Consider the following 27,179-nt stretch of genomic DNA (forward strand, 5'->3'; position numbering starts at 1 on the left):
ACAAGTTGTTCACAAAGCAGTTAACAGGAGGTAGGGAGTGAGTTTTATTCTGTTGAAATAGCCAAGGCTAGAATAGGTACACCTGGGTCAGGGTTAGAGGCACTCAGGTCAGAGAGATTACTTCATTTGCATTGCAGAAGAAGACTAGAGGGTCAATAATAATAGATGGTTTATAAGTTTCCCAGATCTGCAACAAACCACTGCAACAGGAGTGGCATGAAACAACAGTAATTTATTCTGTCACAGTTCTGGAGCCCAGGTGTGTGAAATCAAAGTGTCAGCAGGACCATGGTTCCTCTGAAGGCTGAGGGAGAATCTTTTCTTAAGTAACCCCATCCAGTCACTACTTTCATCTTCATGTGACCTTTTTCTCTGTGTTCCTGTCTCTGTCCCCTTTAGTCTAAGCTGGCAGTGTTCCTGCTTATACAACATTCTTAAAAACCTTATAAGTCCAACATGTATGTCAAGGGGATTACACTGTCAGATGAGAGGTTCTTCCACAGATCCTTCCTGGATAACCAATCTCTGTTCCTGATGTCTGCTGAAATGGTCCATTGGATCCATAAGCCACACATCTAATCTATTCAGCAAAAGATTTTTAAGCCTCCTCTTTGGCCTTCTATGTAAAGTATGCTTTCCCAACAATAACTTTTCTAATTTTAGCATCCTTTGCTCTAGGTATGTGGAGAGCCTTCCAAATTATCAAGTACTCCTTGCTGTTTGCTTAGTAGTTCCTTTCTCCGTTCATCTTTTTCTTCTTGAATTTTTTAAAATTAATTTTTATTTTTATTTTAAGTTCCAGAGTACGTGTGCAGGATGTGCAGGTTCATTATAAAGGTAAACATGTGTCATGGTGGTTTGCTGCACCTATCAATCCATCACCCAAGTATTAAGTCCAGCATGCATTAGCTATTTTTCCTGATGCTCTCCCTTCCTCCCACCCTCTGCCCCAACAGATCCCAGTGTGTATTGTTCCCCTCCCTGTGTCCACGTGTTCTCATTGTTCAGCTCCCACTTATAAGTGAGAACATGTAGTGTTTGCTTTTCTGTTCCTGCATTAATTTGCTGAGGATAATTGCTTCCAGATCCATCCATGTCCCTGAAAAGGACATGATCATGTTCCTTTTTATGGCTGCATAGCACTCCATGGTGTATATGTACCACATTTTCTTTATCCAGTCTATCACTGATGGACGTTTGAGTTGATTCCATGTCTTTGCTATTGTGAGTAGTGCTGCAATGAACAGATGAGTGCATGTATCTTTGTAATAGGATGATTTATATTCTTTTGGGTGTATACCCAGTAATGGGATTGCTGGGTCAAATGGTATTTAACAGATGGGATCTAATTAAACTAAAGAGCTTCTGCACAGGAAAAGAAACTATCATCAGAGTGAACAGGCAAGCTACAGAGGGGGAGAAATTTTTGTAATCTATCCACTTGACAAAGGTCTAACATCCAGAATCTACAAGGAATTTAAACAAATTTACAAGAAAAAAACAAACATCTCATTAAAAAGTGGGCAAAGGACATGAAAATACACTTCTCAAAAGAAGACATTCATGGGACCTGCAAACATATGAAAAAAAGTTCAACATCACTGATTGTTAGAGAAATGCAAATCCAAACCACAGTGAGGTACCATCTCACACCAGTCAGAATGGTAATTATTAAAACATCAAGAAACAACAGATGCTAGCCAGGTTGCGGAGAAATAGGAACACTTTTACACCATTGGTAGGAATGTAAGTTAGTGCAACCATTGTGGAAGACTGTGGTGATTCCTGATAGATCTAGAATCCTCCCGAATTTTGCTACAAGCAGCAAGAAAAAATTAGGCTATACCTTCAACACTTTGCTTGGAAATCTATTCGCTTTACTATTCAAGTCCATTCCTTATAAGTTCTGTTTCCACCCAACAGTAGAATCCAATTGAACCAAATTTTCTGTCACTTTGTAAGAAGAATCACCTTTCTTCCTGTTTCTAATAATATGTGAGCCATTTCCCCCTGAGACATCACCAGAAGCACCTGTAATGTTCATATATCTGTCAATACTCTGTTCATAAGGTATCCCTTTAGAACAACAGAGGCTTTCTTTATTGTACTCATCACTTCTGAGGCCTCACCAAAATTGCCTTTAATGTCCATTTGTATCAACCATCTTTTCAATGCAATCTAGTTTATTTTCTTGTTATACCTATCAAAATTCTTTCATCCTCTACCTAATATCCAATTGAAAAACCACTTTCAAATTTGTATGTATTTATACAGCAGATCTCCACTTCCTGGGATCAAAATTTCTATTATTTTCCTAGGGCTGTTGTAACACAAATTTGGTGGCTTAAAACAACAGAAATAGAATCTCTCATAGTTCTGGAGGCCAGAAACCCAAAATAAACGTGTTGGCAAGGCCACACTTTCTATGAAGTCCCTAAAGGTGCATCCTTCCTTATTTCTACCAGTTTGTGGTGTCTTGGAACATCCTTTGGTTTGGGACTACATGACTGCAATCCCTGCCTCTGTCTTTGCATGACCTTTTATTCAGTGTGTCTATGTCCTCTCTTCTTTTTTCTAAAGACATCAGTCATTGGATTTCAAGCCACTATAAATACAGGATGCTCTCATCTTACAGTCCTTAACTTAATAATATCTGTGAAGACCCTATTTCCAAATAAGTTTACATTCGCCAGTATTGGGAGTTAGGATTTGAAGACATCTTTTTGGGGAACACTATTAAGCTTACCACAGATAAAAACTCATGACTTTCACCCTTATTGTGCCCCAGTTATCTTGGGATTTCTGGTTTATCACCAGATAAATATGGCAGACATTGCCCCATCTCCTCATTGCAATAATGCCCATCATTTGGTGTAGGAAATCCTGGTCTAGAAGTTCTGGGGAATCAGGCTTTCAAACTGGACAAGAGGAAAGTTACTCCTCCCAAGAGGAGTTTACTTGATCTTCTTTATAAAAGATTTTAACCCCATGAACTTGTAAAGAGTTCATTCTAGATGTATGGAATAAAATGGGTGGAGAGGAAAAGGAGCTGGTACCTATGCTCCTTTCAAGTCAAATAAAGAAATTGTATAAATAGAAACAGTGTCTATAAGTACGTTTTCATCTCGAGATCTCAAAAGAATGCAATTCAATTGCATTTTGATTGTCATCAATTATTACCCATCTGTCTGACAAGTCTAGTTTCTTTCCGAGTGCTGATCTAGTGAACTGAAACAACAACAATCAGTATTATTGAAGAGAAGGAGAAATATAAACAAGATGTTACAGAATACTATTGAAGATGACACATTTTTCTGAAGTGAACCATTTTGTTTTATAATAGTTTTCAGTACAGCTAGTATTGCTAGCGTTAAGAGGCAGATAAAATGTTAAAGCCAATCAAGTGTGCTTTGATGCCACATAACAGCACCCAGATTTTAGAACGGAGGAGAAAAGAGGCTTGCATCTGGTCAATTAAAAAGAATAACATTTGGCTCAAAAATGTCATCAGAAGTTTCATAACTAGTGTAGTAATTTTAGAAGTCCACACAGTTCACTGATTTCTGAAATTAATTAGAATAATCTAATCATTTTCCTCTAGATAAATTGAAGAAGTGTGTCTGCTGCTAAACCCTCACCCTTTCACATAGATGTGTAAATACAAATGAAATAAGAGACGTTAAGCAGTTTATGGCATTTTTATACAGAGGGGGAGTAGCTTTTTTTCAATCAAATATGTGATAGATTATTTCTTTTTAAAATTGAAAAGTCAATTTTTTTAAATTCTATAAAAGTGATATAAGTTTATGGAAGAGAAAAATACTAATGATACAGGAGTTTAGAAAAAAATTCCACCCTCAATCCTCTTCCCAGATATTACCATTGATAATTATAATCGTCTATATTCAAATCTTTGTATGCACATATGAGCTTTGTTTGTATGGGGTTTTTATTATTATTATCATTATTATTATCAGTGAGAGGTGGTAGGGTTATTTGCACATTGTTTACATAAGCGATACTCTTCTGTAATCTCCAAAAAGAGTCACATGGTTGAAATTACATAGAAGAAGTTGTTGAAACACAAAAACTAAGAGTAAGCTCAGGATTTACCTACCTCATTAAGCTTTACCTGACTCTCACTTCTCTCTCTACTCTCTTCTGCCCATGTTGGGGAAGCACCTTCCTCGTGCTTCCATAGTATCCTACACATATGTACATTGTTATTATCGTACCCTACCACACTTTTTAATTATTATATTTTGTATGTAGCATCTCCCACTAGAATCTAAGCTTCTAAACACGGGGCAGTATCTAAAATAGCTCACTGCCATTCAGGGGCAGAGCAATCACAGAGCTGCAGAAGACCTTATAAGAAGCCATACACACAGCATGCATTTTTAAATGACATCAGTTTGCAAATCAGCACTCTTTGATCACACTTGTTTAATCAATTACAATTTCTTATAGTCATGCTCAACACTTAGTCTTCATTTTTCACTCTTTCTCTCAAAGATATCACGAGAAACACAATAGTACATGTCCCTTATTTGCCAACCTAGTAAATTCACCTTAAAAAGGAAATGAGTTGAAGTTGGCGTGACTGTTCTTATTAAAACCATGATTACATTTTCCACACTACAGCAAAATCCCCAGTGCCTTGGATAGTCAGGGATCAAAGAAAAGAGGCAGTCCCTGTAATCACAAGGCCCCTGCAAAATAGTTTTCTTTCAATCTAGAAGCAAGAAAAGCTAAGGTAGTTAATCCTTCTCCTGATCACAACACAGGGACATAAAGAAAAGGCATGCCTCAGTGACAGAAAGCTGCAGTAGGCATTTTTACAGAGTGTCTGAGCACTTCCATAATCTCTAGCATGCCATGGGGCTGTGCCACACTTATAGAAGCAGGGATTGCCCAGGAAGTTTGATAATAAATAGTTGATAAAGGCTATCCATAATGTGTGAATCACATGATTGTGGACATATTTGTACGTAGTATAGTATCAAATACAAGGGAGTGAATTTTCTTTTTTTTCTTTTTTTTTTTTTTTGAGATGGAGTCTCGCTCTGTCGCCCAGGCTGGAGTACAGTGGCACGATCTCAGCTCACTGCAAGCTCCGCCTCCCAGGTTCACCCCATTCTCCAGCCTCAGCCTCCCAAGTAGCTGGGACTACAGGTGCCCGCCACCACGCCCGGCTAATTTTTTGTATTTTTAGTAGAGACGGGGTTTCACGGTGTTAGCAAGGATGGTCTCGATCTCCTGACCTCATGATCTGCCCGCCTCGGCCTCCCAAAGTGCTGGGATTACAGGCGTGAGCCACCGCACCCAGCCGAGAGTGAATTTTCAATGCGCACAAAGGATGTAGAAAGATGAAGAAAAACTACGATGAAAAAACTACAGACAGAATAAGCATATCTTTTTAGCCACACATATCCAACTAAGAACCCGTTCATTTGTCAGGAGAAATTAGAAAATCATGCCCAAAACATTTGTTAGGCTATTTGAAGTTTAATGCAAGGGTTATGATGGTTAATTTGATATGTCAATTATGAAGACTTTTCATATGAGGTTCGAATATTTTTTTAAAGTTTGTCTTTTATTTTAAATACTGAGGGTACATGTGCAGGTTTGTTGCGCGGGTGTATTGCATGATGCTGAGGTTTGGGATACAGATCCCATCAGCCAGATATGCTGAGGCTTAGGGTATAGATCCTGTCACACAGACAGCAAGCATAATATCCAATGGGTAGTTTTTCACCCCCAATCCCTCCTCCTCCCTCCCACCTCTAGTACTTTGCAGTGGCTATTGTTCCTATGTTTGTGTCCATGTGTACTCAGTGTTTAGCTCTCACTTATGAGTGAGAATATGTGGTATTTGGTTCTCTGTTTTTGTGTCAATTCACTTAGGATTACGGCCTCCAGCTGCATCCATGTTGCTGCAAAGGACATGGTCTTGTTCTTTTTATGGCTGCATAGTATTCCATGGTGCGTATGTGCCACATTTTCTTTATTCAATCCACCAGTGATGGACACCTATGTAGATTCTATGTCTTCACTGTTGTGAATAGTATATCTATGAATATATGAGTGCATATGACTTTTTGGTAGAATGATTTATTTTCCTTTCAGTATCTGCGTAGTAATGGAATTGCTGGGTTGAATGGTAGCTCTGTTTTAAGATCTTTAAGAAATCTCCAAACTGCTTTCCACAGTGGCCGAACTAGTTTACATTTCCCCCAACAGTGCATCAGCTTTCCCTTTTTTCTGCAGCCTTGCCAGCATAGGTTATTTTTTAATTAGGTGGACTTTGAGTAAATCAGATTGCCCTACATAATGTTAGTAGTCCTTAAACAATCAGAGGAAGGATTAAAGACTACAAAAAGTACAACACCTCCAAGTAAGACATACTTTTCCAGCAGACTACCTTTGGAACTTATCTGACTGTTGACTCTCCTAGGTCTCCAGCCTATCAATACACACTGAAGATTTTGAAGCTTGCCTGCCTCCATAATTGAATGAGTGATTATGGAGGCTTAAAATAAATTGGTGTGTGTGTGTGTGTGTGTGTGTGTGTGTGTGTACATCTATTGGCTCTATTTCACTGGAGAATCCTAATAGAGGAGTCTACAGATATACCTATGTCACATATACCTGCTTCCAATTCACAGTTTAATAAAGTACACATAATGTATTCACATTCATATACACATATATAGTCTCTCTTAAATAATTTTTTCTATTGTCAAGTTTATACATACTATATTGTTCAACATAAACACTATAACCAAATGGGCCTTGATCGCAAATGCAGTCCCCAAGTTGCTTCCCAGAGTTTGTAGGCTCTCTGAGAGCTCCCAGTAAGTGCTGTCTTAAAAATACTCTTTCCTTCCAGCTATATCTCATGTCACAACTGCTCCTGTATACCCTCTGTTCTTTTGTATAGGTTTACAATGTATCTTTAGACTTGGCAAGATTAGTATGTACATATTTTTATCCTAGAGAAAAGAAAAAAATTCCAGATGCTTAGATTTTGTCTAGAGGCTTAGATTTTTAGATGTACAGGTTTTCAATTTTTATGTATTCCAGAGTTCTAAATTTTTAGGGGATCAGTTTTACTAGATTTTGTGATGTCAAATCAGCATTACTACCATCTGTCCTGGAACACCCTTGCTCAGAATCTCCTTCCCAGTGTAATTCCAGATTACGGTATACCAATCAGCGGCACTCACTCTGGAAGGCAGAAGAAAAAGAGAAATCCATTTTTGCTGTTAGCAGTTGCAGAATTACCCACATTGACACCTGTGTTAGTCAACTCTAGCTGCCATAACAAAATACCAGAGCGGGTGATTTAAATAACAGAAAAATATTTTCTCACATTTATGGAGAGTAGCAGTCCAAAATAAAGGTGTCAGCAGGTTTGGTTTCTTCTGGGGCCTCTCTTCTTGGTTTATAGACGACCACCTTCATAAAGTTGCTTTGCTTACCTTGCATGTTGCTAAGTGTGAAGCTGGTTCACCACGCACCAGTTACCGATCTGTAGTTTCTACTATTTGTATGAATCTGATGAGAGAGAATATTCACACATAAGGTAAGCAAAGCAAATTTATTACTCATACACAGGCAGCCAGGAACAACAGAAGGCTGGAATTTGTGGTGAGCCAGTCCCTCGAGCCTCCCAAAAGCTGTCCAGGATGGATGCAGTCTTTCCTGTAAATGCTCCCCTTTGCGCCACAGTTGAGGGACCCTGAAGGCAATCCACTCTGGGTTTTATACCCTAGATGTCACTTGGCTTGCTGCACAAAGGTGTTTCAGGATATACTATTCTAGGAAGGATGCGCACAGAGCACAGGCCATTCCAGACAGTTCTTCCTTTTCTCAAGATCTTGTATTCCCAGAACATTATAGTAATTTTTGAGAACTACAAGTGAGAAAAAAAGGAGAGCTGTATCGGCCAAGTCCATCAAGGGATGATCCTGTTGGGATATAGGATAGACATATGATCAACTTGAGCGGATACTCCTAAAATGTTTTTCCAAAGTACATGCACAAATTTGTACTCCTGCCAGGACTGTATGAGAATTTTAAAATGTTGCCTTCCTGGTGACTATTCCTTTCTCTTTTAACTACCACTTTATCATTTTCAGACAATTCAGCAAACCCTTCTTCATCATGTCCATATCTTGGCACTAAAGTGGGCTCCAACTATGATGCCAGATGGGGACATTTTTTAACCAGCTGTGAAATATTTCATCAGTAGGAAATTGTTTTTAAAGAATGTTGATGTGATAAGTAGTGAATCATTCAATAGCTACAGATAACTTAGAAACCAATAACTCAACTCATTATGATGCAAATTATTGAGATTTTATTCACTGACAATTTGCAATGTCCTACTTGATTATTAATAAGATTTTTCTCCTTTCTACATATTCTTGGGAATTGATTGATCTTTCTTTTATTAAAGAGTCCCATTCTTTAATTTAATTTTCTATTTTATTCCCAAAGAGCAACTGCATTTCTCACTTAAGTATGTGTTACTGAATATATTATTTTGCCTGCAATTTTTAATTTAATAATAATTATTATATATGCATAGCACTTTTGCATTACTAGGTTCAAAGGTTTAATTATGATTGCACAGGGGTTATGATTGTCCTACAATGAAATTTGGTAATGTAGCAATCATGATGGTTACCATTTATTGAAAGCACAAGTGTCAGGCACTGTGCTGAACATTTGACTTACACTATCCTGATTAATTCTCATAACAGTCTCAAAATGTAGATAGCAAATCAATCAGAGGTTAATTTTTTCTGGCCTATTTCTGTTCTTTATTTTTTTACAGACCTTGTTGCAGAACCTAGCACTGCTTTGAATTTTCCAGGAAAAAATCAACTCATCAAAAAAATTATTGACCATACAGATTTTAGAAAAGGTGTCATTGAGGAGATAGAAGAGAATTTGCTGCTTTACAGGCAGTTTCATTTGTCTCATCTCTACCTGATCTGCCTGACTCAGTATATTACTGTTTCCCCCTCTCTTTTCTCTCAATCACCTTGACTATGAAACGTAGTATCCTTTTACCACTGGAAACCTGAGCCCCATTTTTGGATTTTTATCTATGATTCAGTAATCCAATCAAAATCTATTCATATAATATACATATATATTTAAATTCAACTTCGATTTTATACACGGGAGTATATGTGCAGGTTTGCTACATGGGAATACTGAGTGATGCTGAGGTATGCAGCACAAATCCTGTCACCCTGGTAGTGAACACAGTACCCAATAGGTAGTTTTTTAAACCACCCCTGACCCCTAGTAGTCCACAGTGTCTATTATTTCCATATTTATATACATGAGTGCTTAATGTTTAGCCCCTACTTGTAAGTGAGGACACGTGGTATTTGGTTTTCCGTTCCTGCCTTCATTTGCTTAGGATTATGGCCTCTAGCTGTATCCATGCTGGTGCAAAGGACATGCTTTCATTCTTTTTTTATGGAGGTGTAGTATTCCATAGTGTATATGTACCACATTTTCTTTATCCAATCTACCATTGATGGAAACCTGGGTTGATTTCATGCCTTTGCTATTGTGAATAGCACAGCAATCTTCTTACCAGCTATTGAAAAATAAAAATTCTTCATCTTGTTAGCCATAAATTTCTAATTTAACCATAAATAAACTAAGTTTCAAAGATATAAAATTGCCTGCTTTAGGCTACCTATGTGACAAATATCTGCACCAGGAATCAAATCTAGGATGGTATGACATAGACCTCCTCCAAATTTTCCATCAGTTTTTTGTTTGTTTGTTTGTTTGTTTTTTGAGATGGAGTCTCACTCTGCTACCCAGGCTGGAGTGCAATGGTGCAATCTCAGCTCATTGCAACCTTTGCCTCCTGAGTTCAAGCGATTCTCCTGCCTCAGCTTCCTGAATAACTGGGATTACAGGCACGTGCCACCATGCCCAGCTGATTTTTGTATTTTTAGTAGAGACTGGGTTTCACCATGTTGACCAGGCTGGTCTTGAACTCCTGACCTCAGATGATCTGCCTACCTCAGCCTCACAAAGTCCTGGGATTACAGGTGTGAGCCACCATGCCTGGCCACCATTATATTTTTGTCTGTTTTAAAATAAGGACTTTCAAAACTCCAGAAAATTTTCTGAGCCTACAAGTTCTTGGTTGATTCACTTTCTAGTTCTTCTCCAATCCTGAATCACTGTGAAACAACTTCTTTATAAAGAGCGCATTTTATTCTAACCCTTACACCCAAGGCAGGACAGACATTGTGCACCACTAGGCAGCTATCTAGTAAAGCTCAGAGTTGTCACTGCATGTTTAAGTGACCAGTTCTCAAGGTAAGTAGAGATCAGAATGGTTTCCAAACAGCAAGAAAAACAACCCTACAGTAGAAGGAATAACCTAAAAGCCAGTGCTATGTGTAGATAGTATTGTCCACAGCTTTCAGGCTATGGTTCAGAGAGATCACAAATACAGTCGTTCTCACTCTCTTCTTTAGGGTACCTCTCAGTAAAGGAGATGAAGGATTTATTCCACAACTAAAGATTAGGATTAAATCTACATAACCTATGCCAGCTGGGGTTCATTGGCTGATAATCATGGTCAAAATCGCCTAGTCCATAAACATAAAATTCCTGTTTCTTTCTGGCGAGTACGTAGTATAAAAACAGGTAGTAAGATTGAGTAGCTAAGTACCCAAGAGCCCTATTTGTTTTAGTATCACATGGGTTAGAATAAATGTAAACTGAAAAATCATGGAATGTGGGTGTTGGAAAGGACCTTAGGCCTCCACTAATTTAGGGATCCTTAATGAGTGTGTATACATATCAAGGTGGGGTGGATCCACATGTAGTATGGAAAAAGCTCATTTAAGATCACAAATTCTTAGCTACTGTTTTAATCATTCAAGCTTAGAAAGTAAAACTGTCTAGAACTGGAGTTTGGTAGAGTCAAATGGCATGATCTTCAGAACAGTGTACAATCTTATCAAATAAAGGCAAGAGTTAAATTTTTTTTCAGATTAGGAAATAACAATATGTTTTATAAATGAAAAGTTGAAGTTTATAGATGTTAAAGAAGAATCAAAATAAAAACTTGGATACTTCTTCACCCTGTTAATTTCTATTATTATATAATAAATTGTCCCAAGTGTTGCAGCTGGAAACATTGCACATTTATTTTCTCATTTTTTTCTGGATTGGCAATCTGGGCGTGTCTTAGCTGGATTCTCTGTAAGGCTCTTATCAAAGTATCAGCTAGGGCTTGGTTCTCCTTTGTAGATTTGACTGGGGAAAGATCTGTTTCCAGTTGCCTCCAGTTGTTTGCAGAATTAATCTCCTTATGGTTGTAGGATGGAAGTTTCCATTTTCGTGCTGGCTTTTTGGTGCTGGGGAGGGTTCCCAGCTCCTGAAGCCCATACATATTTTGTTGCCGTACAGTCCTCTCACAACACAGCAGTTTACTTCATCAGCCAGCAAGGGAGAAAAGTCTCTCTCCAGTCAGGTAAAATGGACTCATAATAAAACATAATCAGGGAGTAGCACTCCATCACCTTTGCCTTATTGACTTGGTTGGAAAAAGTCACAGTTCTCTCCACCCCCACACATATTCAAGGATGAGGAATTACAAAAAGGCTATAGGGCACTGGGGGCTGACTTAGGGTGTGTCTATCATGTCACAGATAATTCTAAGAGTTTAGAGAGAAATTGACATCTTCCTCCTTCACATGCTACCTTGGACTACACTGCTAAGGTGGGCAAAAAATCATAACTCTTTCCTCTGTGGTTGTTACCACTGGTCTCTGAGCTGAGCAAAGACAAGTGGAGGGGAAAGAGATGCTCTCCAAATGAAGAGGAAGATTGTGATTTGGGGAAGTAAATGCCCTGAAAACAATACAGTACCGTAGGGGCATAAGCCACCTACACACCACTCCAGGACACACCACTCTACACACCACTCCAGGACAGATAAACAATGAAATATGAAGATGTTTATGCCTCAGAGCTATTTCTAAGAATATAGGAACTATAGCAATGCATGAAACCACACACTGATAATGCAATTGATTTAACAACAGAATTGCTAACTATCATAAAACTAGAAATTCAGGAAACTCTATTGCATATCTAACCACCTTTGCTACACATCTTTTGCACATGCTCCACTCTGGGAAAACATTACGTACATATCGTACATATGTGTGTGTGTGTATGTATGTGTAGTGTGTGTATATACATATGTGCGTGTGTGTACACATTATACATTATACAAAAGAAAATCCCTTTGATAGCCCTCCCCCTTTGTTAAAATATAATTCCTTTTCTTTATAAAAATCTTTACCATTTTCTCTGGTTGCATGTCTGGGTCCAAAATTACCTCCTCCATAAATCTTTATTTGCTAAACCCTGTTGAAAAATAAGCATGGAGTACTAATTGTCTAAGGAGTTTTAAAATATGCCTGAAGCCACCCTGGTGGCTAAGAAAAGGCTCATTTGTGGCTTCATTTGCCTATGTGTTAAAAAGCAACACTCCCCTAAAAAGTGAGACAGGCCTGTCCTAGGTTAGAATTGAAGCTGAAATTCTCAGAAATGTGAACAAGTCATATCCAAAATGGGCTGCCTATAGCAAAGAAGTGAGACCACAAGTTGGAGGACAAAAGAAGAAAATGTTAGAATGTGTTTTTAAATATAAAAATGTAAAAATATAATCACTCCTAGTTTTGGATTAAAAGTGAAAGGTGTGCAACTCTTCCTTTCACGCGAACACTTCAGGGTCATTGTGGGGTTATAAGTGGCCTAATTTCAATATTGTTGTTTCACAGAGGATAGGGAATTCAGAGGAGAGGGAGAGGGATGGGGGAACAGGTGGTCAGTGGAGCAGTCAGAACACATCCATCTATCGATTAAGTTTCATTACATTTACCACCTTGGATAGGCTCTGTTTATCATGCTCCAAAACAATCACAATAGTAACATCAAGCTCACTGATCACAGATCACCATAACTGACATAATAAAAATAAAAATTTGAAACATTGCAAGAATTATCAAAATGTGACACAAAGACGCAAAGTGAGCAAGTGCTATCAGAAAAACGGTTCTGACAGACTTGCATGATGCATGGTTCTTACAAACCTTCAAACTATAAAAAATTCAGTATCTGTGAAGTACGATAAAGTGAAATACAATAAAATGAGCTATGCCTTTCTTCTTTTTGTTGCAATGGTCACAGGTGGACCAGCAATACACCCAAAGCATTCCTATAATTCAGAAGACTTCTCAAAATGTGGATCCACGTCCAGTATCGCTAACGCTGTACCTAACTCTATATGAATATTACACCTGTAGGTATCAGTGCATGAGAATTTGATGCCATCTTTCATTTGTTTTTTTTTGTCTTTTAAAGTATCTTTTTCATAAATGACAGTCATTTAATCTAATATGGAAATAAACTCAACTTAGGACCCCTTCTTTGATCCATTGTGTTACAAATTTTAAATTATGACATAAGCCAAAATTTTCAATAATCAAAAGAAAATTTAATCACATGGTTCACTAAAACCCATCATTAATTAAAATACTTTAGTAAAAGAAAAAAGTTTTAAAACAGCCAAAAATTAAAACAAATCTATCCTGAAGAGTTTTATCTTTTTCATCTTCGGTGTTTTTATCTGACTATAATATACGTAATATGTCAGAATGTAGTAACATGTATATAACTGATAAATATAGATTTTGTAGAACTTAGAACTCAAAATTTTGACATCTCATGGTTCAGAATCTTGCTTGTTACATGAACATCTACTTGTAAAAGGGTATTTTTTGGCTTCCTTACATTACATAAACAGAATTTATTAAACTATGTTCCTCAATAAGTTAACCTCTCATTTGGGAAAAGAAAGTGGAATTTAATAAGTCAAACCAGTTTTGTTGTTCTTTAATCTAGACATGTCAAGGCCACCAATATGCTAACATGTGGAGTGTATCTCCAAGTGGAGGATTGACCATGCTGCATTTCCTAGTTTTATTAGTCCAGGAACTCTATTTTCATAAAGAATCTCATGTAATTGGCACTCCATATAACACACTCTAGAAGACACTGGAAAATATACTTTGATTTTACTCATTCATTTATAGGCCCTAATAAATATTTCTATAGTTCTAATCCTTAGCTAAATGATAATGAAAGTAAACCCAACCTATGTAGCTTCTCTACTTTGTAAATTAAATAAACTTTCCTCCAATAAACCACTCTTTACCTATGTTTAAAATGTTTAAACTCCTGATTGTTCCAATCTACCACGTTCTTCCATCACTTTTTCTCTTCTCTGATTGTGAGCCTCTTGTCATCTCATTTTTAACACCTTTCTTTCTTCTACTATATTCAATTTATACTGGCATACTGTCCAGCTGCTTCATGACTAGACTATGGCTAAAGTATTTATTATCTAATAAAGTGATTCATAATTATTTCTGGATGTTATGAACTTCTTTATAGTTGCTCTCAAGCCTCAGATCTAGAAAGACAGGCTAAACTAAAAGCAGGAGATTAAAAATATATAGAAGCTGAGAGCAAGTAACTTTAGGTAAGAGTTCAAGATAGAGCCTATAGGCAATCCAAAGATGCCAGGAACATGTTTTTCTGTGGAGCTGGTCATACAGTGTGGGTAGGGCCTTAGGAACCTAATGACAAGTCTTCTTAAGAAGTCTGTAATAACATAACTCAATGGAGTGAATAATATTGTAATTTAAGCCAGTATGGCAGTATCAAGTGAGAAAGTGGCTCCAGAGCCTAGCTTGGGGAGTGGGTTCCTTAAGGTTATTTCAAATCCTGATAAAGAGGCAGCTGCTTCATTGAATGTTTATGGCTGCTTTGGATTTCCACTCCAGAGCACTGCCACCTGGATCTCACAGTCCATTTTTCAGTGAGTTCTCTATCTATGATGGCTACAAGCCAGATGGGTCTGTCAGCTGTTGTGACTCAATAACAATCCACTGTTCTGCTGTTGTGGGATTGTGAGTTCTTAGGAGTGATGCACGGATGGAAGTTCCCAGGCCACAGTTCTGGAAAATCTCACACAAACTCAGAAAGGCTATGCCATATGATGATCTAGCAAAGTAACAAGTTTTGCATCAACAGGACTAGCATGTTGTCTCAAAACTAGTGAATGAACAATGTTAATCATGATACAAAATGCAATATTGTTCGAAGTTAAAAACGTGTTGAAAGCCAACAGAAAATAACTGTTATTATGAATGTAGTTAAACCATTGTGGGCAAAATTTCAAAGCAACAAAAGGATGTTCAGCTCCCTAATTCCCATAAATCCTTTGAAAATGTACTCCTTACTCAATAATTTTGTAACACGAAATAAATAGCAAACTTGATTTATGGGCTTCTCTACATTTTTTGTTTGTCAGCTATATCCCACTTTCTCAGCTGATGGGAATTAATTCATAGCAGAAACACTTTGTATACATTACTTGTTGTGCTCTGTGGTGGACTTTGATGTCAGAAGCTCTGAATTTTCACAGCTTTAGGGTTCTGTTCAGTTTGAGCCTGAACATTTATTTGAAAGAAGCTTATACTGGATAAATTCATTTATTATTTTAGGAATAAATTTTATTGTGTATATTTGAAGTTTACAACATGATGTTATGGGATACCTATAGATAGTAAAATGGCTAGCTACAGTGACGCAAATTAGCATATCTATCATCTCACAGAGTTAATTTCTTTTTTGTAACAGGAGCAGCTAAAATCTACTTGTTTAAAAAATCCTGGTACAATACAACTTCATTAATTATAGTCCTCATGTTGTTTATTATATTTCTAGACTGGTTCATTCTACACATCTGCTACTTTGTTATCCTTTGACCTTTGTCTCCCCATTTCCTACCTCTCACTCTCATCCATGGTAACCAATGTTGTATTCTGTATCTCTGTATATTTCATATATATATATATACTTTCAGTTCTGGGATACATGTGCAGAACTTGCAGGTTTGTTACATAGGTATACACAGGTCATGGTGGTCTGCTGCACCCATAAACCCGTCATCTACATTAAGTATTTCTCCTAATGCTATCCTTCCCCTTTCCTCTCACCCTCCAACAGGCCCTGGTGTGTGATGTTCCCCTCCCTGTGCCCATATGTTCTCATTGTTTAACTCCCACTTATGAGTGAGAATATGTGGTGTTTGGTTTTCTGTTCCAGTGTCAGTTTGCTGAGAATGATGGTTTCCAGCTTCATCTATGTTCCTGCAAAGAACATGAACTCATTTTTTTTTTTATGGCTGCATAGTATTCTATGATGTATATGTGCCACATTTTCTTTATCCAGTCTATAATTGATGGGCATTTGGGTCAGTCTGAAGTCTTTGCTATTGTGAATAGTGCTGCAATAAACATATGTGTGCACGTGTCTTTATAATAGAATAATTTATAATCCTTTGGGTATATACCCAGTAATGGGATTGCTGGGTCAAATGGTATTCCTAGTTCTAGATCCTTAAGGATTTGCCACACTGTCTTCCACAATGGTTGAACTAATTTACACTCCCACCAACAGTGTAAAAGTGTTCCTATTTCTCCACATCCTCTCTAGCATCTGTTGTTTCCTGACATTTTAATGATTGCCATTCTAACTGGGGTGAGATGGTATCTCATTGTGGTTTTGATTTGCATTTATTTAATGATCAGTGATGATTAGCTTTTTCTCATATATTTGTTGGCTGCATAAACGTCTTCTTCCGAAAAGTGTCTGTTCATATCCTTTGCCCACTTTTGATGGGGTTGTTTGATTTTTTCTTGTAAATTTGTTTAAGTTCCTTGTAGATTCTGGATATTAGCCCGTTGTCAGATGGATAGTTTGCAAAAAATTTTATCCCATTTTGTAGGTTGCCTATTTGCTCTGATGATAGTTTATTTTGCTGTGCAAAAGCTCTTTAGTTCAATTAGATCCCGTTTGTCAATTTTGGCTTTTTGCCATGGATTTTGGTGTTTTAGTCATGAAGTCTTTGCCCATGCCTATGTCCTGAATGGCATTGCCTAGGTTTTCTTCTAGGATTTTTATGGTTTTAGGTCTTATGTTTAAATATTTAATCCATCTTGAGTTAATCTTTGTATAAGGTGTAAGGAAGAGGTCCAGTTTCAGTTTTCTGAATATGGCTATCCAGTTTTCCCAACACCATTTATTAAATAGGGAATCCTTTCCCCATTGCTTGTTTTTGTCAGATTTTTCAAAGATCAGATGGTTTTAGATGTGTGGTATTATTTCTGAGGCCTCTGTTCTGCTCCATTGGTCCATATGTCTGTTTTGGTACCAGTACCATGCCGTTTTGGTTACTGTAGACTTGTAGTATAGTTTGAAGTCAAGTAGCATGATGCCTCCAGCTTTATTCTTTCTGCCTAGGATTGTCTTCACTATACAGTCTCTTTTTTGGTTCCATATGAAATTTAAAGTAGTCTTTTTTCTACTTCTGTGAAGAAAGTCGATGGTAGCTTGATGGGGATAGCCTTGATTCTATAAATTATTTTGGGCAGTATGGCCATTTTCACGATATTGATTCTTCCTATGCATGAGCATGGAAGGTTTTTCCATTTGTGTGTGTCCTCTCTTATTTCGTTGAGCAGTGATTTGTAGTTCTCCTTGAAGAGGTCCTTCACATCCCTTGTAAGTTGGATTCCTAGGTATTTTATTCTCTTTTTAGCAATTGTGAATGGGAGTTTGCTCATAATTTGTCTCTTTGTCTATTATTGGTGTATAAGAATGCTTGTGATTTTTGCATATAGATTTCGTATCCTGAGACTTTGCTGAAGTTGCTTATCAGCTTAAGGAGGTTTTGCCCTGAGATGATGTGGTTTTCTAAATATATAATCATGTCATCTGCAAACAGAGAAAATTTAACTTTCTCTCTTCCTGTTTGAATATGCTTTATTTCTTTCTCTTGCCTGATTGCCCTGGCCAGAACTTCCAATACTACGTTGAATAGGAGTGGTGACAGAGGGCATCCTTTTCTTGTGCTGGTTTTCAAAGGGAAAGATTCCAGCTTTTGCCCCTTCAGTATGATATTGGCTGTGGGTTTGTCATAAATAGCTCTTATTATTTTGAGATATGTTCCATCAATACCTAGTTTATTGAGAATTTCTAGCATGAAAGGAGGTTAAATTTTATCAAAGGCATTTTCTTCATCTATTGAGATAATCATTTGTTTTTTGTCATTGGTTCTGTTTATGTGATGGATTACATTTATTGATTTACATATGTTAAACCAGCCTTGCATCCCAGGGATGAAGCCGACTTGATTTTCATGGATAAGCTTTTTAATATCCTGCTAGATTCGTATTTCCAGTATTTTATTGAGGATTTTCACATCGTGGTTCATCACAGATGTCCGTCTGAAATTATCTTTTCTTGTTGTGTCTCTGCTAGGTTTTGGAATCAGGATGACGCTGGCCTCATAAAATGAGTTACAGATGAGTCCCTCTTTTTCTATTGTTTGGAATAGTTTCAGAAGGAATGGTACCAGCTCCTCTTTGTACCTCTGGTAGAATTTGGCTGTGTATCTGTCTGGTCCTGGGCTTTTTATGGTTGGTAGGCTGTTAATTACTGCCTCAATTTCAGAACTTGTTATTGGTCTATTCAGGGATTTGACTTACTCCTAGTTTACTCTTGGGAGGGTGTATGTGTCCAGGAACTTATCCATTTCTTCTTGATTTTCTATTTTATTTGCATAAAGGTGCTTATCGTATCCTCTGATGGTAGTTTGTATTTCTGTGGGATCAGGGGTGATCTTCCCTTTATCATTTTTTATTGTGTCTATTTGATTCTTCCCTCTTTTCTTCCTTATTATTCTGGCTAGTGGTCTATTTTGTTAATATTTTCAAAAAAACAACTCCTGGACTCGTTTTTTTGATGGGATTTTTGTGTCTCTATCTCCTTGAGTTCTGCTCTGATCTTATTTTTTGTCTTCTGCTAGTTTTTGAATTTGTTTCCTCTTGCTTCTCTAGTTCTTTTAATAGTGATGTTAGGGTGTAGATTTTGGATCTTTTCACTTTCTCCTGTGGGCATTTAGTGCTATAAATTTCTCTCTACACACGGCTTTAGCTCTGTCCCAGATATTCTGCTACATTGTGTTTTTGTTCTCATTGGTTTCAAAGGATTTATTTATTTCTGTCTTAATTTCGTTATTTACCTAGTAGTCATTCAGGAGCAGATTGTTCAGTTTTCATGTAGTTGTGCAGTTTTGAGGGAGTTTCTTAATCATCAGTTCTAATTTGATTACACAGGGGTCTGAGAGACTGTTATGATTTCTGTTCTTTTGTATTTGTTGAGGTGTGTTTTACTTCCATTATGTGGTCGATTTTAGAATAGGTGCTATGTGGTGCTGAGAAGAATGTATATTCTGTTGGTTTGGGGTGGAGAGTTCTGTAGATGTCTATTAGGTCCACTTGGCCCAGAGCTGAGTTCAAGTCTTGAATATCCTTGTTAATTTCCTGTCTCATTGATTTGTCTAATATTGACACTGGGGTGTTAAAGTCTCCCACTATTATTGTTTGGGAGTCTAAGTGTCTTTGTAGGTCTCTAAGAACTTGCTTTATGAATCTGTGTGCTCCTGTATCAGGTGCATATATATTTATGATAGTTTAGCCCTTCTTATTGCGTTGATCCCTTTACCATTATGTAATGCCCTTCTTTGACTTTATCTTTGTTGGTTTAAAGTCTGTTTTATTAGAGACTCTGCTTTTTATTTTTCTTGGTAAATCTTCCTCCATACCTTATTTTGAGCCCATGTGTATCTTTGCACATGAGATGGGTCTTCTGAATACACCACCCTGATGGGTCTTGACTCTATCCAATTTTCCAGTCTGTGCTTTTTGATTGGGGCATTTAGCCTGTTTACATTTAAAGTTAATATTGTTATGTGTGAATTTGATACTGGTATTATGATGGTAGTGAATTATTTTGTTCATTAGTTGATGTGGTTTCTTCATAGTGTCAATGGTCTTTACATTTTGGTTTGTTTCTGCAGCAGTTGGTACCAGTTTTTCCTTTCCATATTTAGTGCTTCCTTCAGGAGCTCTTCTAAGGCAGGCCTGGTGGTGACAAAATCCCTCAGCATTTGCTTGTCCGCAAAGGATTTTATTTCTCCTTCACTTATGAAGCTTAGTTTGGCTGAATATGAAATTCTAGGTTGAAAATTCTTTTCGTTAAGAATGTTGAATATTGGCCCCCACTCTCTTCTGGCTTGTAGGGTTTCTGCTGAGAGATCCACTGTTAGTCTGATGGGATTCCTTTTGTGAGTAACCCGACCCTTCTCTCTGGCTGCCCTAAACATTTTTTCCTTCATTTCAACCTTGGTGAATCTGAAAATTATGTGTCTTGGAGTTGCCCTTCTCAAGGAGTATCTTTGTGGTGTTCTCTGTATTTCCTGAATTTGAATGTTGACCAGTCTTGCTAGACTGGGAAAGTTCTCCTCAATAATACCCTGAAGAGTGTTTTCCAGCTTGGTTCCATTCTCCTCATCACTTTCAGGTACACCAATCAAATGTAGGTTTGGTCTTTTCACATAGTTCCATATTTCTTGGAGGCTTTATTTGTTCCTTTTCATTCTTTTTTTACTAATGGTGGTTGCCCCTCCCCCCACCAAGCTTGAGCATCCCAGGTCCACTTCAGACTGCTGTGCTGGCAGCAAGAATTTCAAGCCAGTGGATCTTAGTTTGCTGGGCTCTGTGTGGGTGGGATCTGCTGAGCAAGACCACTTGCCTCCCTGGCTTCAGCCCCTTTCCAGGGGAGTAAACAGTTCTGTCTTGCTGGTGTTCCAGGTGCCAGTGGGGTACAAAATAAAACTCCTGCAGCTAGCTCAGTGTCTGCCCAAACGGCTGCCCAGTTTTGTGCTTGAAACCCAGGGTCCTTGTGATGTAGGACCCAAGGGAATCTCCTGGTCTGTGGGTTGTGAAGACCATGGGAAAAGCATAGTATCTGGGCCCAATAGTACCATCCCTCATGGCACAGTCCCTCATGGCCTCCCTTGGCTAGGGGGGGAGTTCCCCCACCCTTTGCACTTCCTGCGTGAGGCAATGCCCCACTCTGCTTTTGCTCACCCTCCATGGGCTGCACCCACTGTCTAACCAGTCCCAATGAGATGAATCACGTACCTCAGTTGGAAATGCTGAAATCACCCACCTTCTGAGTTTGTCTCTGGGAGCTGCAGACCAGAGTTGTTCCTATTCAGCCATCTTGCCCAGGAATCTATATTTGACCTTTTATTTTATTTTAGATTCCACATGTAAGTGAAGCGATGTACTATTTTTTGTACTATTTTTCTTTCTGTGTCTGGTTTATTTCCCTTAGCATAATGTCACACAGGTCTATTCCTTTTTTAAGACTGAATAACATTTCATTGCACACATATATGTATATATACATAATTACAGTAACTACAATATAATAGCTATAGCTATTTTATTTGTACACACACACACACACACACACACGTATATATAATGTGCCGCATTGCTATTGTTATTATCCATTCATCTGTTAACAGACATTTAGGTTGTTTCCATATTTTGGCTATTCTGAATATTGCTGCAGTGAACACGGAAGTGCAGGGGTGATGATTTCATCTCCTTTGGGTATATACCCCAAAAAAGGTATTTCTGGGTTGTATGGTAGTTCCACTTTTTAATTTCTTAGGAACCTACCGATTGTCTTCCATAGCATTTGTACCCATCTACATTCCCACCAACAATATATTAGGGTCTCCTTTTCTCCACAACCTTGCCAACATTTATTATCTCTTGTCCTTTTGATAATAGTCATTCAAACAGGTGTGAGGTGGTATCTCATAGTGGTTTTAATTTTCATTTCCTTGATGAACAGTGGTATTGAGCACCTTTTTACATATAGTCATGCATCACCTAATGATGTGGACACATTCTGAGAAATGCACTGTTAGGTAATTTTGTTGCTTTTTGAAGATCATAGAGTGCACTTATACAAACCATTTAGGTTATATGGTAGAGCCTATTGTTTCTACACTATAAACCTGTGTAGTGTGTTACTGTAGTAAAATACTATAGGCAAATGTAACAGAAGGATAAGTGTTTGTATATCTAAACATAGAAAAGGTACAGTAAAAACATGGTATAAAATATAATAAATGGTACACCCATATAGAGCACTTAATATGAACAGAGCTTGCTGAAGTAGAAGCTGATCTGGATGAGTCACTGCATGAGTGATGAGTGAATGTGAAGGATTAGGACATTACTATACACTACTGTAGACTTTACAAACACTGTACACTTGGGCTACACTAAACTTATTTTTACATTTTCTTTCTTCAAATATAAATTTACCCTACCCTACCTACTGTAGCATTTTTACTTTATAAACTTGTTAATGACTTTTATCTGTTTGACTCTTTAATAATAACACTTAGCTTAAAACAAAAACACATTGAAAAGCTGTACAAAAATATTTTCTATTTTTATCCCTATGCTATTAGCTTTGTCCTATGTTAAAATTCTTTTACTTTTTACTTTTAAACTTTCTTGTTAAAAATGAAGACATAAACATACATATTAGGCTAGGCCTACTCAGGGTCAAGATCATCCATATCACCGTCTCCCACCTCTACATCTTGTCCCACTGGAAGGCCTTCAGCAGCAGTAACACATATGAAGCTCTCATCTCCCATGATAACAATGCCTTCTTCTGGATACTTCCTGAAGGACCTGCCTGATACTGTTTAACAGTTAACACTGTTTTTTGTTTTTTGTTTTAAGAGGTTACAGTCTTTATTTTATTTGTGATTTTATTTAAAGCAATATACATTGATCTGCTTTGAAGAAGGTTGTTTTTAAAAAACAGAAAGAGTACACTCTAAAATAATAATTTATAGTATAGTAAATACAGAAACCAGTAATGGTCACTTACTACCATTTTGCTTTTGCAGCCTGAGCTTTTGATGTGATAGCCAAAAAGTCATTGTCAAAGGCAATGCCAAGGAGATTTCACCTGATGTTCTCTTCTAGGAGTTTTATGGTTTTATGGTTTCAGGCCTTTCATTCATTTTGAGTTGATTTTTACATATGGTGTAAGACTGTGTCCAATTTTATCATTTTGCATGTGGAAATTGAGTTTTCACAGCACCTTTTACTGAGGAGACTATCCTTTTCCCATTGTGTTCTCTCGGTGTCCTTGTTAAAAATCAGTCGATCATATATGTTTGAATTTATTTGTGGGCTTTCTATCCTGTTTCTTGGGTCTATGGTTCTGTTTTTATGCTAGTATCATGCTATTTTGATTACCACAGCTTTGGAATATAATTTTAAATCAGGATGTGTGATGCTTGATGCTTCCAACTTTGTCTTTGTATTATTTTGGCTATTCTGGTTTGTGTGTGTGTGTGTGTGTGTGTGTGGTTCTATATAAATTTTAGGATTGTTTTTCTATTTCTATTTCTATTGTTTTCACTATTTCTATGAAGAACGCCATTGGAATTTGATAGGGATTGCATACTGATTTGGGGCAGCAGGACATTTTAAGAATTTTACTTTTTCCAATCCATGAGCACATGTTATCTTTCCAATTTTTGTGTCTTCTTCAATTTCCTTCATTTAAGTTTTATAATTTTATAATTTTCATTATACAAATATTTTACCCCTTTGGTATTTTTTATGCTATTCTAAATGAAATTGTTTTCTTGATTTTTTTTCAGTTACGTTTCTATTGGTGTACAGAAATGCTATTGATTTTTGTATGTTCCTTTTGTATCCTGCAACTTTACTGAATTTCTTTACTTGTTATAGTGGGGTTTTTTTGTGAAATATTTAGGACTTTCTACAATACAATTATGCCATTAATTGTTATGTCAAATAGTGATAATCTTACTTCTTTCTTCCCAGTTTGGATTCCTTTATTTTTTCTTCTTGTCTGATTGCTCTTGCAGTACTATATTGTACTTGCAGTACCATATTGAATAGAAGTGGTAAAAGTGTGCAGGCCTACCTTGAACTGGATCTTAGTAGAAAAGCTTTCACTTATTCCCCACTGATATGATGTTATCTGTGGATATTTCATAAATGGCCTTTGTTATGTTGAGAAACTTTCTTTCTGTATCTGAACTGTTAAGAGCTTTTACGAAGAAAGAATGCTGAAGTTTGTCAGATGCTTTTCTTTTTTTTTTTGTTTTGTTTTTTGTTTTATATTTATTTATTTATTTATTTATTTTATTATACTTTAAGTTCTAGGGTACATGTGCATAACGTGCAGGTTTGTTACATATGTATACTTGTGCCCTGTTGGTGTGCTGCACCCATCAACTCATCAGCACCCATCAACTCGTCATTTACATCAGGTATAACTCCCAATGCAATCCCTCCCCCCTCCCCGTGATAGGCCCCGGTGTGTGATGTTCCCTTTCCCGAGTCCAAGTGATCTCATTGTTCAGTTCCCACCTATAAGTGAGAACATGCGGTGTTTGGTTTTCTGTTCTTGTGATAGTTTGCTGAGAATGATGGTTTCCAGCTGCATCCATGTCCCTACAAAGGACACAAACTCCTCCTTTTTTATGGCTGCATAGTATTCCATGGTGTATATGTGCCACATTCTCTTAATCCAGTCTGTCACTGATGGACATTTGGGTTGATTCCAAGTCTTTGCTATTGTGAATAGTGCTGCAATAAACATACGTGTGCATGTGTCTTTATAGCAGCATGATTTATAATCCTTTGGGTATACACCCAGTAATGGGATGGCTGGGTCATATGGTACTTCCAGTTCTAGGTCCTTGAGGAATCGCCATACTGTTTTCCATAATGGTTGAACTAGTTTACAATCCCACCAACAGTGTAAAAGTGTTCCTATTTCTCCACATCCTCTCCAGCACCTGGTGTTTCCTGACTTTTTAATGATTGCCATACTAACTGGTGTGAGATGGTATCTCATTGTGGTTTTCATTTGCATTTCTCTGATGGCCAGTGATGATGAGCATTTTCTCATGTGTCTGCTTTTCTCTACATCAATTGAGATGATCATGTATTTTCTTTCATTCTGTTAATATGATATATCACATTGATTTAATTTTATATCATATTGATTAATTTTTTTAAAAAGCTTTGCATGGCAGAGGTAAATCTTACTTGGTCATGATGTGTAATCTTCTTGATGTGTTCTTGAGTTTGGTTTGCTAATATTTTATTGAAGATTTTTGCATCAAAGATCATCAGAGATATTGGCCTGTAGTTTTGTTCTCTTGTGGTATCTTTTTCTGGTTCAAGTAGCAAAGTGATGCTGGCTTTGAAAATATGTTTGGAAGTATTTCCTCTAGCTCTATTTTTTGGATATGTTTAAGAAGTATTTATGTTGTTTCTTCTTTGAGTTTTTGGTAGAATTCAACCAAAAAACCACCTGGTCTTGGGTTTATAGGTTCTAAACTCTTCCATCTCTTTATTTGTTATTGATCTACTCAAACTTTCTATTACTTTCTGATTCAAACTGGGTAGGTTATATTTTTCTAGAAATTTATCAATTTCCTCTAGGTTATTCTATTTGTTGGCATAAAATTGTTTATAATAGTCCCTTATGACTCTTTTATTTCTGATATATCTGTTATAATGTCTCCACTTTCATTTCTAATTTTATTTTTTGAGTCTTCTCTCTTTTTTTCTTAGTTTAATTTCTCAAAAATCCAATCCTGATTTTATTGATTTTTTTCTGTAGTTTTCTGTTTTCTATTTGATTTATTTTTTTCTCTGATCTTTATTATTTCTTTCCTTCTACTAACTTTGGGTTTAGTTTGTTCTTTTTCTAGCTCCTTGAAGCATAATGTTAGACTATATTTTGGGGATATTTCTTCATTTTTAACGTAGGCACTTATTGCTATCAACTTCCCTTTTAGAACTGCTTTTGCTGTTGCTATATTCCATAGGTTGTGATATGTTGTGCTTCCATTGCCATTTGCCTCAATAAATTTTTTAAGTTTTCTCTCATTTTTTTCTTTAACCTTGGTTGTTCAGAAGCATGTTGTTTAATTTCCACATATTTGTAAATTTTCCAAGATTCTTCCTGTTACTGATTCCAGTATGAAACTACAATGGTACTATTCTGGTTGGAAACAATACTAGATAAAATTTCAATATCTTTTAATTTGCTAAAACTTGTTTTCTGGCCCAACATATGGTCTATACTGAAGTACATCTCATGAATGTTGAAGGAGAATATATATATTTTGCTGCTGTCAGATGAAAAACCATATATATGTCTCTTAGGTCCAATTGGTCTAAAGTTCAGTTCCACTCCAGAATTTCCTTGTGAACCTTCTGTCCAGTTTATCTATCCATTATTGAAAGTGGGATATTAAAGTACCCTAGCATTACTGTATTGCTATCTATTTCTGCCCTCGTGTTCATTAAAATTAGCTTTATATATTTATGTGCTTTGATGTTGAGTGCCTCTATATTTATAATTATGAGAATTGTAAATATTGTGATTATAAATTGTCTTCTTGATGAGTTGGCTCCTTTATTATTAAATAATGACCCTTTTGTCTGTTATAACACTACTTGACTTAATGTCTATTTTAACTGATATAGATAAAGCCACTCCAGCTTTTTTCTGGGCCTCTAATATCTTCTTCTATTCTCACTTTCAAACTGTGTTTATCTTTAAAATAAAAATAGTCTCTTGTTAGCACAATATAGTTGCATCTTGTTTTTTTAAATCCAGTCAGTCATTTTTATGTCTTCTAATAAGAGAGTTTAATCTATTTACATTTAAGTTTTTTAAAGATAGATAAGGATTTATTGCTGCCATTTTTCTGACATTGTTAGATTACTTTCCTTTCTTCCTCTCTTATTGTTCATCTTGGTGATTTGATGGTTTTCTGTAGTGCTAAGGTTTTCTTTTTTTCTCTTTCTTGTTCATGTATGTGCTGTAGTTTTTTGCTTTGTAGTTACCATGGGGTTTATATAAAGTATCTTATAGTTATAATAAGCTATTTTTAGCTGTTAACAACTTAACTTGGGTCACATCAAATATTTTATCCTCCTCATTATGATTTATAAAAGTGTTACCACAATTTGCATCCTTTTGTATTGTATAGACCTTAGCAACTTATGGCAACTATAGTTATTTATTTTTAC

This window comes from Piliocolobus tephrosceles, chromosome 8, assembly GCF_002776525.5.
Source record: "Piliocolobus tephrosceles isolate RC106 chromosome 8, ASM277652v3, whole genome shotgun sequence".
Taxonomy (NCBI): domain Eukaryota; kingdom Metazoa; phylum Chordata; class Mammalia; order Primates; family Cercopithecidae; genus Piliocolobus; species Piliocolobus tephrosceles.